General features: G+C 45.8%; 1 long non-coding RNA gene across 1 annotated transcript in view; it reads left to right on the top strand.

Moving 5' to 3' along the window:
- The first annotated feature begins 42 nt into the window (after window positions 1-42).
- LOC142496734 (uncharacterized) overlaps window positions 43-15,177 on the top strand; it is a 71,262-nt gene continuing 56,127 nt past the window's right edge. Inside the window, exon 1 of the long non-coding RNA XR_012802094.1 lies at window positions 43-173. This is a non-coding gene — a long non-coding RNA (uncharacterized LOC142496734). The remainder of the gene's footprint in view (window positions 174-15,177) is intronic.

Here is a 15,177-nt window from a genome sequence, read left to right as displayed (position 1 = left end):
AGCCCAGGACACTGTATCCGGGAGCTGCAGGAAGCCGCCGCCGCCGCGGTGACCTGGGAGGAATGTGCAGGGATCATAACATCACGTGTGAGAGGCGGGGCCGGGACAGCCCGGGACAGCCCGGGACAGCCCGGGACAGCCCGGGACAGCCCGGGACAGCCCGGGACAGCCCGGTACCCGCACACCTTACTATACACACACATAACGCAGTCACACACTGCATGTGGAGACCTTACTATACACACACATAACTCAGTCACACACTGCATGTGGAGACCTTACTATACACGCACATAACGCAGTCACACACTGCATGTGGAGACCTTACTATACACACACATAACGCAGTCACACACTGCATGTGGAGACCTTACTATACACGCACATAACTCAGTCACACACTGCATGTGGAGACCTTACTATACACGCACATAACTCAGTCACACACTGCATGTGGAGACCTTACTATACACGCACATAACGCAGTCACACACTGCATGTGGAGACCTTACTATACACGCACATAACGCAGTCACACACTGCATGTGGAGACCTTACTATACACGCACATAACTCAGTCACACACTGCATGTGGAGACCTTACTATACACACACATAACTCAGTCACACACTGCATGTGGAGACCTTACTATACACACACATAACGCATTCACACACTGCATGTGGAGACCTTACTATACACACACATAACGCAGTCACACACTGCATGTGGAGACCTTACTATACACCCACATAACGCAGTCACACACTGCATGTGGAGACCTTACTATACACCCACATAACGCAGTCACACACTGCATGTGGAGACCTTACTATACACGCACATAACTCAGTCACACACTGCATGTGGAGACCTTACTATACACGCACATAACGCAGTCACACACTGCATGTGGAGACCTTACTATACACGCACATAACGCAGTCACACACTGCATGTTGAGACCTTACTATACACGCACATAACGCAGTCACACACTGCATGTGGAGACCTTACTATACACGCACATAACGCAGTCACACACTGCATGTGGAGACCTTACTATACACGCACATAACGCAGTCACACACTGCATGTGGAGACCTTACTATACACACACATAACGCAGTCACACACTGCATGTGGAGACCTTACTATACACACACACATAACGCAGTCACACACTGCATGTGGAGACCTTACTATACACGCACATAACGCAGTCACACACTGCATGTGGAGACCTTACTATACACGCACATAACGCAGTCACACACTGCATGTGGAGACCTTACTATACACGCACATAACTCAGTCACACACTGCATGTGGAGACCTTACTATACACACACATAACTCAGTCACACACTGCATGTGGAGACCTTACTATACACACACATAACGCATTCACACACTGCATGTGGAGACCTTACTATACACACACATAACGCAGTCACACACTGCATGTGGAGACCTTACTATACACCCACATAACGCAGTCACACACTGCATGTGGAGACCTTACTATACACCCACATAACGCAGTCACACACTGCATGTGGAGACCTTACTATACACGCACATAACTCAGTCACACACTGCATGTGGAGACCTTACTATACACGCACATAACGCAGTCACACACTGCATGTGGAGACCTTACTATACACGCACATAACGCAGTCACACACTGCATGTGGAGACCTTACTATACACGCACATAACGCAGTCACACACTGCATGTGGAGACCTTACTATACACGCACATAACGCAGTCACACACTGCATGTGGAGACCTTACTATACACGCACATAACGCAGTCACACACTGCATGTGGAGACCTTACTATACACACACATAACGCAGTCACACACTGCATGTGGAGACCTTACTATACACACACACATAACGCAGTCACACACTGCATGTGGAGACCTTACTATACACACACACATAACGCAGTCACACACTGCATGTGGAGACCTTACTATACACACACATAACTCAGTCACACACTGCATGTGGAGACCTTACTATATACACACACATAACGCAGTCACACACTGCATGTGGAGACCTTACTATACAAACACATAACGCAGTCACACACTGCATGTGGAGACCTTACTATACACACACATAACGCAGTCACACACTGCATGTGGAGACCTTACTATACACACACATAACGCAGTCACACACTGCATGTGGAGACCTTACTATACACACACATAACGCAGTCACACACTGCATGTGGAGACCTTACTATATACACACACATAACGCAGTCACACACTGCATGTGGAGACCTTACTATATACACACACAACGCAGTCACACACTGCATGTGGAGACCTTACTATACACCCACATAACGCAGTCACACACTGCATGTGGAGACCTTACTATACACCCACATAACGCAGTCACACACTGCATGTGGAAACCTTACTATACACCCACATAACGCAGTCACACACTGCATGTGGAGACCTTACTATACACACACACATAACGCAGTCACACACTGCATGTGGAGACCTTACTATACACGCACATAACGCAGTCACACACTGCATGTGGAGACCTTACTATATACACACACATAACGCAGTCACACACTGCATGTGGAGACCTTACTATACACGCACATAACGCAGTCACACACTGCATGTGGAGACCTTACTATACACACACATAACGCAGTCACACACTGCATGTGGAGACCTTACTATACACACACACACATAACGCAGTCACACACTGCATGTGGAGACCTTACTATACACACACATAACTCAGTCACACACTGCATGTGGAGACCTTACTATATACACACACATAACGCAGTCACACACTGCATGTGGAGACCTTACTATACAAACACATAACGCAGTCACACACTGCATGTGGAGACCTTACTATACACACACATAACGCAGTCACACACTGCATGTGGAGACCTTACTATACACACACATAACGCAGTCACACACTGCATGTGGAGACCTTACTATACACACACATAACGCAGTCACACACTGCATGTGGAGACCTTACTATATACACACACATAACGCAGTCACACACTGCATGTGGAGACCTTACTATATACACACACAACGCAGTCACACACTGCATGTGGAGACCTTACTATACACCCACATAACGCAGTCACACACTGCATGTGGAGACCTTACTATACACCCACATAACGCAGTCACACACTGCATGTGGAAACCTTACTATACACACACATAACGCAGTCACACACTGCATGTGGAGACCTTACTATACACCCACATAACGCAGTCACACACTGCATGTGGAGACCTTACTATACACCCACATAACGCAGTCACACACTGCATGTGGAGACCTTACTATACACACACATAACGCAGTCACACACTGCATGTGGAGACCTTACTATACACGCACATAACGCAGTCACACACTGCATGTGGAGACCTTACTATACACACACATAACGCAGTCACACACTGCATGTGGAGACCTTACTATACACACACACATAACGCAGTCACACACTGCATGTGGAGACCTTACTATACACACACACATAACGCAGTCACACACTGCATGTGGAGACCTTACTATACACACACACATAACGCAGTCACACACTGCATGTGGAGACCTTACTATACACACACATAACTCAGTCACACACTGCATGTGGAGACCTTACTATATACACACACATAACGCAGTCACACACTGCATGTGGAGACCTTACTATACAAACACATAACGCAGTCACACACTGCATGTGGAGACCTTACTATACACACACATAACGCAGTCACACACTGCATGTGGAGACCTTACTATACACACACATAACGCAGTCACACACTGCATGTGGAGACCTTACTATACACACACATAACGCAGTCACACACTGCATGTGGAGACCTTACTATATACACACACATAACGCAGTCACACACTGCATGTGGAGACCTTACTATATACACACACAACGCAGTCACACACTGCATGTGGAGACCTTACTATACACCCACATAACGCAGTCACACACTGCATGTGGAGACCTTACTATACACCCACATAACGCAGTCACACACTGCATGTGGAAACCTTACTATACACCCACATAACGCAGTCACACACTGCATGTGGAGACCTTACTATACACACACACATAACGCAGTCACACACTGCATGTGGAGACCTTACTATACACGCACATAACGCAGTCACACACTGCATGTGGAGACCTTACTATATACACACACATAACGCAGTCACACACTGCATGTGGAGACCTTACTATACACGCACATAACGCAGTCACACACTGCATGTGGAGACCTTACTATACACACACATAACGCAGTCACACACTGCATGTGGAGACCTTACTATACACACACACACATAACGCAGTCACACACTGCATGTGGAGACCTTACTATACACACACATAACTCAGTCACACACTGCATGTGGAGACCTTACTATATACACACACATAACGCAGTCACACACTGCATGTGGAGACCTTACTATACAAACACATAACGCAGTCACACACTGCATGTGGAGACCTTACTATACACACACATAACGCAGTCACACACTGCATGTGGAGACCTTACTATACACACACATAACGCAGTCACACACTGCATGTGGAGACCTTACTATACACACACATAACGCAGTCACACACTGCATGTGGAGACCTTACTATATACACACACATAACGCAGTCACACACTGCATGTGGAGACCTTACTATATACACACACAACGCAGTCACACACTGCATGTGGAGACCTTACTATACACCCACATAACGCAGTCACACACTGCATGTGGAGACCTTACTATACACCCACATAACGCAGTCACACACTGCATGTGGAGACCTTACTATACACACACATAACGCAGTCACACACTGCATGTGGAGACCTTACTATACACCCACATAACGCAGTCACACACTGCATGTGGAGACCTTACTATACACCCACATAACGCAGTCACACACTGCATGTGGAGACCTTACTATACACACACATAACGCAGTCACACACTGCATGTGGAGACCTTACTATACACCCACATAACGCAGTCACACACTGCATGTGGAGACCTTACTATACACCCACATAACGCAGTCACACACTGCATGTGGAGACCTTACTATACACACACATAACTCAGTCACACACTGCATGTGGAGACCTTACTATATACCCACATAACGCAGTCACACACTGCATGTGGAGACCTTACTATACACACACATAACTCAGTCACACACTGCATGTGGAGACCTTACTATATACCCACATAACGCTGTCACAAACTGCATGTGGAGACCTTACTATACACACACATAACGCAGTCACACACTGCATGTGGAGACCTTACTATACACACACATAACGCAGTCACACACTGCATGTGGAGACCTTACTATATACCCACATAACGCTGTCACACACTGCATGTGGAGACCTTACTATACACACACATAACGCAGTCACACACTGCATGTGGAGACCTTACTATACACACACATAACGCAGTCACACACTGCATGTGGAGACCTTACTATACACACACATAACGCAGTCACACACTGCATGTGGAGACCTTACTATATACACACACATAACGCAGTCACACACTGCATGTGGAGACCTTACTATACACACACATAACGCAGTCACACACTGCATGTGGAGACCTTACTATACACACACATAACGCAGTCACACACTGCATGTGGAGACCTTACTATACACATAACGCAGTCACACACTGCATGTGGAGACCTTACTATACACACACATAACGCATTCACACACTGCATGTGGAGACCTTACTATACACACACATAACGCAGTCACACACTGCATGTGGAGACCTTACTATACACACACATAACGCAGTCACACACTGCATGTGGAGACCTTACTATATACACACACATAACGCAGTCACACACTGCATGTGGAGACCTTACTATACACACACATAACTCAGTCACACACTGCATGTGGAGACCTTACTATATACCCACATAACGCTGTCACACACTGCATGTGGAGACCTTACTATACACACACATAACGCAGTCACACACTGCATGTGGAGACCTTACTATACACACACATAACGCAGTCACACACTGCATGTGGAGACCTTACTATACACACACATAACGCAGTCACACACTGCATGTGGAGACCTTACTATACACCCACATAACGCAGTCACACACTGCATGTGGAGACCTTACTATACACACACATAACGCAGTCACACACTGCATGTGGAGACCTTACTATACACACACATAACGCAGTCACACACTGCATGTGGAGACCTTACTATACACACACATAACGCATTCACACACTGCATGTGGAGACCTTACTATACACACACATAACGCAGTCACACACTGCATGTGGAGACCTTACTATACACACACATAACGCAGTCACACACTGCATGTGGAGACCTTACTATATACACACACATAACGCAGTCACACACTGCATGTGGAGACCTTACTATACACACACATAACGCAGTCACACACTGCATGTGGAGACCTTACTATACACACACATAACGCAGTCACACACTGCATGTGGAGACCTTACTATATACACACATAACGCAGTCACACACTGCATGTGGAGACCTTACTATACACACACATAACTCAGTCACACACTGCATGTGGAGACCTTACTATATACCCACATAACGCTGTCACACACTGCATGTGGAGACCTTACTATACACCCACATAACGCAGTCACACACTGCATGTGGAGACCTTACTATATACACACACATAACGCAGTCACACACTGCATGTGGAGACCTTACTATACACACACATAACTCAGTCACACACTGCATGTGGAGACCTTACTATATACCCACATAACGCTGTCACACACTGCATGTGGAGACCTTACTATACACACACATAACGCAGTCACACACTGCATGTGGAGACCTTACTATACACACACATAACGCAGTCACACACTGCATGTGGAGACCTTACTATACACACACATAACGCAGTCACACACTGCATGTGGAGACCTTACTATACACACACATAACGCAGTCACACACTGCATGTGGAGACCTTACTATACACCCACATAACGCAGTCACACACTGCATGTGGAGACCTTACTATACACACACATAACGCAGTCACACACTGCATGTGGAGACCTTACTATACACACACATAACGCAGTCACACACTGCATGTGGAGACCTTACTATACACACACATAACGCATTCACACACTGCATGTGGAGACCTTACTATACACACACATAACGCAGTCACACACTGCATGTGGAGACCTTACTATACACACACATAACGCAGTCACACACTGCATGTGGAGACCTTACTATACACACACATAACGCAGTCACACACTGCATGTGGAGACCTTACTATACACCCACATAACGCAGTCACACACTGCATGTGGAGACCTTACTATACACACACATAACTCAGTCACACACTGCATGTGGAGACCTTACTATATACCCACATAACGCAGTCACACACTGCATGTGGAGACCTTACTATACACACACATAACTCAGTCACACACTGCATGTGGAGACCTTACTATATACCCACATAACGCTGTCACAAACTGCATGTGGAGACCTTACTATACACACACATAACGCAGTCACACACTGCATGTGGAGACCTTATTATACACACACATAACGCAGTCACACACTGCATGTGGAGACCTTACTATATACCCACATAACGCTGTCACACACTGCATGTGGAGACCTTACTATACACACACATAACGCAGTCACACACTGCATGTGGAGACCTTACTATACACACACATAACGCAGTCACACACTGCATGTGGAGACCTTACTATACACACACATAACGCAGTCACACACTGCATGTGGAGACCTTACTATATACACACACATAACGCAGTCACACACTGCATGTGGAGACCTTACTATACACACACATAACGCAGTCACACACTGCATGTGGAGACCTTACTATACACACACATAACGCAGTCACACACTGCATGTGGAGACCTTACTATACACATAACGCAGTCACACACTGCATGTGGAGACCTTACTATACACACACATAACGCATTCACACACTGCATGTGGAGACCTTACTATACACACACATAACGCAGTCACACACTGCATGTGGAGACCTTACTATACACACACATAACGCAGTCACACACTGCATGTGGAGACCTTACTATATACACACACATAACGCAGTCACACACTGCATGTGGAGACCTTACTATACACACACATAACTCAGTCACACACTGCATGTGGAGACCTTACTATATACCCACATAACGCTGTCACACACTGCATGTGGAGACCTTACTATACACACACATAACGCAGTCACACACTGCATGTGGAGACCTTACTATACACACACATAACGCAGTCACACACTGCATGTGGAGACCTTACTATACACACACATAACGCAGTCACACACTGCATGTGGAGACCTTACTATACACCCACATAACGCAGTCACACACTGCATGTGGAGACCTTACTATACACACACATAACGCAGTCACACACTGCATGTGGAGACCTTACTATACACACACATAACGCAGTCACACACTGCATGTGGAGACCTTACTATACACACACATAACGCATTCACACACTGCATGTGGAGACCTTACTATACACACACATAACGCAGTCACACACTGCATGTGGAGACCTTACTATACACACACATAACGCAGTCACACACTGCATGTGGAGACCTTACTATATACACACACATAACGCAGTCACACACTGCATGTGGAGACCTTACTATACACACACATAACGCAGTCACACACTGCATGTGGAGACCTTACTATACACACACATAACGCAGTCACACACTGCATGTGGAGACCTTACTATATACACACATAACGCAGTCACACACTGCATGTGGAGACCTTACTATACACACACATAACTCAGTCACACACTGCATGTGGAGACCTTACTATATACCCACATAACGCTGTCACACACTGCATGTGGAGACCTTACTATACACCCACATAACGCAGTCACACACTGCATGTGGAGACCTTACTATATACACACACATAACGCAGTCACACACTGCATGTGGAGACCTTACTATACACACACATAACTCAGTCACACACTGCATGTGGAGACCTTACTATATACCCACATAACGCTGTCACACACTGCATGTGGAGACCTTACTATACACACACATAACGCAGTCACACACTGCATGTGGAGACCTTACTATACACACACATAACGCAGTCACACACTGCATGTGGAGACCTTACTATACACACACATAACGCAGTCACACACTGCATGTGGAGACCTTACTATACACACACATAACGCAGTCACACACTGCATGTGGAGACCTTACTAAAAACCCACATAACGCAGTCACACACTGCATGTGGAGACCTTACTATACACACACATAACGCAGTCACACACTGCATGTGGAGACCTTACTATACACACACATAACGCAGTCACACACTGCATGTGGAGACCTTACTATACACACACATAACGCAGTCACACACTGCATGTGGAGACCTTACTATACACCCACATAACGCAGTCACACACTGCATGTGGAGACCTTACTATACACACACATAACGCAGTCACACACTGCATGTGGAGACCTTACTAAAAACCCACATAACGCAGTCACACACTGCATGTGGAGACCTTACTATACACCCACATAACGCAGTCACACACTGCATGTGGAGACCTTACTATACACACACATAACGCAGTCACACACTGCATGTGGAGACCTTACTATACACCCACATAACGCAGTCACACACTGCATGTGGAGACCTTACTATACACCCACATAACGCAGTCACACACTGCATGTGGAGACCTTACTATACACACACATAACTCAGTCACACACTGCATGTGGAGACCTTACTATATACCCACATAACGCAGTCACACACTGCATGTGGAGACCTTACTATACACACACATAACTCAGTCACACACTGCATGTGGAGACCTTACTATATACCCACATAACGCTGTCACAAACTGCATGTGGAGACCTTACTATACACACACATAACGCAGTCACGCACTGCATGTGGAGACCTTATTATACACACACATAACGCAGTCACACACTGCATGTGGAGACCTTACTATATACCCACATAACGCTGTCACACACTGCATGTGGAGACCTTACTATACACACACATAACGCAGTCACACACTGCATGTGGAGACCTTACTATACACACACATAACGCAGTCACACACTGCATGTGGAGACCTTACTATACACACACATAACGCAGTCACACACTGCATGTGGAGACCTTACTATATACACACACATAACGCAGTCACACACTGCATGTGGAGACCTTACTATACACACACATAACGCAGTCACACACTGCATGTGGAGACCTTACTATACACACACATAACGCAGTCACACACTGCATGTGGAGACCTTACTATACACATAACGCAGTCACACACTGCATGTGGAGACCTTACTATACACACACATAACGCATTCACACACTGCATGTGGAGACCTTACTATACACACACATAACGCAGTCACACACTGCATGTGGAGACCTTACTATACACACACATAACGCAGTCACACACTGCATGTGGAGACCTTACTATATACACACACATAACGCAGTCACACACTGCATGTGGAGACCTTACTATACACACACATAACTCAGTCACACACTGCATGTGGAGACCTTACTATATACCCACATAACGCTGTCACACACTGCATGTGGAGACCTTACTATACACACACATAACGCAGTCACACACTGCATGTGGAGACCTTACTATACACACACATAACGCAGTCACACACTGCATGTGGAGACCTTACTATACACACACATAACGCAGTCACACACTGCATGTGGAGACCTTACTATACACCCACATAACGCAGTCACACACTGCATGTGGAGACCTTACTATACACACACATAACGCAGTCACACACTGCATGTGGAGACCTTACTATACACACACATAACGCAGTCACACACTGCATGTGGAGACCTTACTATACACACACATAACGCATTCACACACTGCATGTGGAGACCTTACTATACACACACATAACGCAGTCACACACTGCATGTGGAGACCTTACTATACACACACATAACGCAGTCACACACTGCATGTGGAGACCTTACTATATACACACACATAACGCAGTCACACACTGCATGTGGAGACCTTACTATACACACACATAACGCAGTCACACACTGCATGTGGAGACCTTACTATACACACACATAACGCAGTCACACACTGCATGTGGAGACCTTACTATATACACACATAACGCAGTCACACACTGCATGTGGAGACCTTACTATACACACACATAACTCAGTCACACACTGCATGTGGAGACCTTACTATATACCCACATAACGCTGTCACACACTGCATGTGGAGACCTTACTATACACCCACATAACGCAGTCACACACTGCATGTGGAGACCTTACTATATACACACACATAACGCAGTCACACACTGCATGTGGAGACCTTACTATACACACACATAACTCAGTCACACACTGCATGTGGAGACCTTACTATATACCCACATAACGCTGTCACACACTGCATGTGGAGACCTTACTATACACACACATAACGCAGTCACACACTGCATGTGGAGACCTTACTATACACACACATAACGCAGTCACACACTGCATGTGGAGACCTTACTATACACACACATAACGCAGTCACACACTGCATGTGGAGACCTTACTATACACACACATAACGCAGTCACACACTGCATGTGGAGACCTTACTAAAAACCCACATAACGCAGTCACACACTGCATGTGGAGACCTTACTATACACACACATAACGCAGTCACACACTGCATGTGGAGACCTTACTATACACACACATAACGCAGTCACACACTGCATGTGGAGACCTTACTATACACACACATAACGCATTCACACACTGCATGTGGAGACCTTACTATACACACACATAACGCAGTCACACACTGCATGTGGAGACCTTACTATACACCCACATAACGCAGTCACACACTGCATGTGGAGACCTTACTATACACCCACATAACGCAGTCACACACTGCATGTGGAGACCTTACTATACACACACATAACTCAGTCACACACTGCATGTGGAGACCTTACTATATACCCACATAACGCAGTCACACACTGCATGTGGAGACCTTACTATACACACACATAACTCAGTCACACACTGCATGTGGAGACCTTACTATATACCCACATAACGCTGTCACACACTGCATGTGGAGACCTTACTATACACACACATAACGCAGTCACACACTGCATGTGGAGACCTTATTATACACACACATAACGCAGTCACACACTGCATGTGGAGACCTTACTATATACCCACATAACGCTGTCACACTGCATGTGGAGACCTTACTATACACACACATAACGCAGTCACACACTGCATGTGGAGACCTTACTATACACACACATAACGCAGTCACACACTGCATGTGGAGACCTTACTATATACACACATAACGCAGTCACACACTGCATGTGGAGACCTTACTATATACACACACATAACGCAGTCACACACTGCATGTGGAGACCTTACTATACACACACATAACGCAGTCACACACTGCATGTGGAGACCTTACTATACACACACTTAACGCAGTCACACACTGCATGTGGAGACCTTACTATACACATAACGCAGTCACACACTGCATGTGGAGACCTTACTATACACACACATAACGCATTCACACACTGCATGTGGAGACCTTACTATACACACACATAACGCAGTCACACACTGCATGTGGAGACCTTACTATACACACACATAACGCAGTCACACACTGCATGTGGAGACCTTACTATATACACACACATAACGCAGTCACACACTGCATGTGGAGACCTTACTATACACACACATAACTCAGTCACACACTGCATGTGGAGACCTTACTATATACCCACATAACGCTGTCACACACTGCATGTGGAGACCTTACTATACACACACATAACGCAGTCACACACTGCATGTGGAGACCTTACTATACACACACATAACGCAGTCACACACTGCATGTGGAGACCTTACTATACACACACATAACGCAGTCACACACTGCATGTGGAGACCTTACTATACACCCACATAACGCAGTCACACACTGCATGTGGAGACCTTACTATACACACACATAACGCAGTCACACACTGCATGTGGAGACCTTACTATACACACACATAACGCAGTCACACACTGCATGTGGAGACCTTACTATACACACACATAACGCATTCACACACTGCATGTGGAGACCTTACTATACACACACATAACGCAGTCACACACTGCATGTGGAGACCTTACTATACACACACATAACGCAGTCACACACTGCATGTGGAGACCTTACTATATACACACACATAACGCAGTCACACACTGCATGTGGAGACCTTACTATACACACACATAACGCAGTCACACACTGCATGTGGAGACCTTACTATACACACACATAACGCAGTCACACACTGCATGTGGAGACCTTACTATATACACACATAACGCAGTCACACACTGCATGTGGAGACCTTACTATACACACACATAACTCAGTCACACACTGCATGTGGAGACCTTACTATATACCCACATAACGCTGTCACACACTGCATGTGGAGACCTTACTATACACCCACATAACGCAGTCACACACTGCATGTGGAGACCTTACTATATACACACACATAACGCAGTCACACACTGCATGTGGAGACCTTACTATACACACACATAACTCAGTCACACACTGCATGTGGAGACCTTACTATATACCCACATAACGCTGTCACACACTGCATGTGGAGACCTTACTATACACACACATAACGCAGTCACACACTGCATGTGGGGACCTTACTATACACACACATAACGCAGTCACACACTGCATGTGGAGACCTTACTATACACACACATAACGCAGTCACACACTGCATGTGGAGACCTTACTATACACACACATAACGCAGTCACACACTGCATGTGGAGACCTTACTATACACCCACATAACGCAGTCACACACTGCATGTGGAGACCTTACTATACACACACATAACGCAGTCACACACTGCATGTGGGGACCTTACTATACACACACATAACGCAGTCACACACTGCATGTGGAGACCTTACTATACACACACATAACGCATTCACACACTGCATGTGGAGACCTTACTATACACACACATAACGCAGTCACACACTGCATGTGGAGACCTTACTATACACTCACATAACGCAGTCACACACTGCATGTGGAGACCTTACTATATACACACACATAACGCAGTCACACACTGCATGTGGAGACCTTACTATACACACACATAACGCAGTCACACACTGCATGTGGAGACCTTACTATACACACACATAACGCAGTCACACACTGCATGTGGAGACCTTACTATACACACACATAACGCAGTCACACACTGCATGTGGAGACCTTACTATACACACACATAACTCAGTCACACACTGCATGTGGAGACCTTACTATATACCCACATAACGCTGTCACACACTGCATGTGGAGACCTTACTATACACCCACATAACGCAGTCACACACTGCATGTGGAGACCTTACTATATACACACACATAACGCAGTCACACACTGCATGTGGAGACCTTACTATACACACACACAACGCAGTCACACACTGCGTGTGGAGACCTTACTATACACACACATAACGCAGTCACACACTGCGTGTGGAGACCTTACTACACACACACAACGCAGTCACACACTGCATGTGGAGACTTTACTACACACACACATAACGCAGTCACACACTGCTTGTGGAGACCTTACTATATACACACACATAACGCAGT

The sequence above is a fragment of the Ascaphus truei genome, chromosome 6 (genome assembly GCF_040206685.1).
Source record: "Ascaphus truei isolate aAscTru1 chromosome 6, aAscTru1.hap1, whole genome shotgun sequence".
NCBI lineage: Eukaryota > Metazoa > Chordata > Amphibia > Anura > Ascaphidae > Ascaphus > Ascaphus truei.
This window is presented reverse-complemented; position numbering and strand designations above follow the sequence as displayed.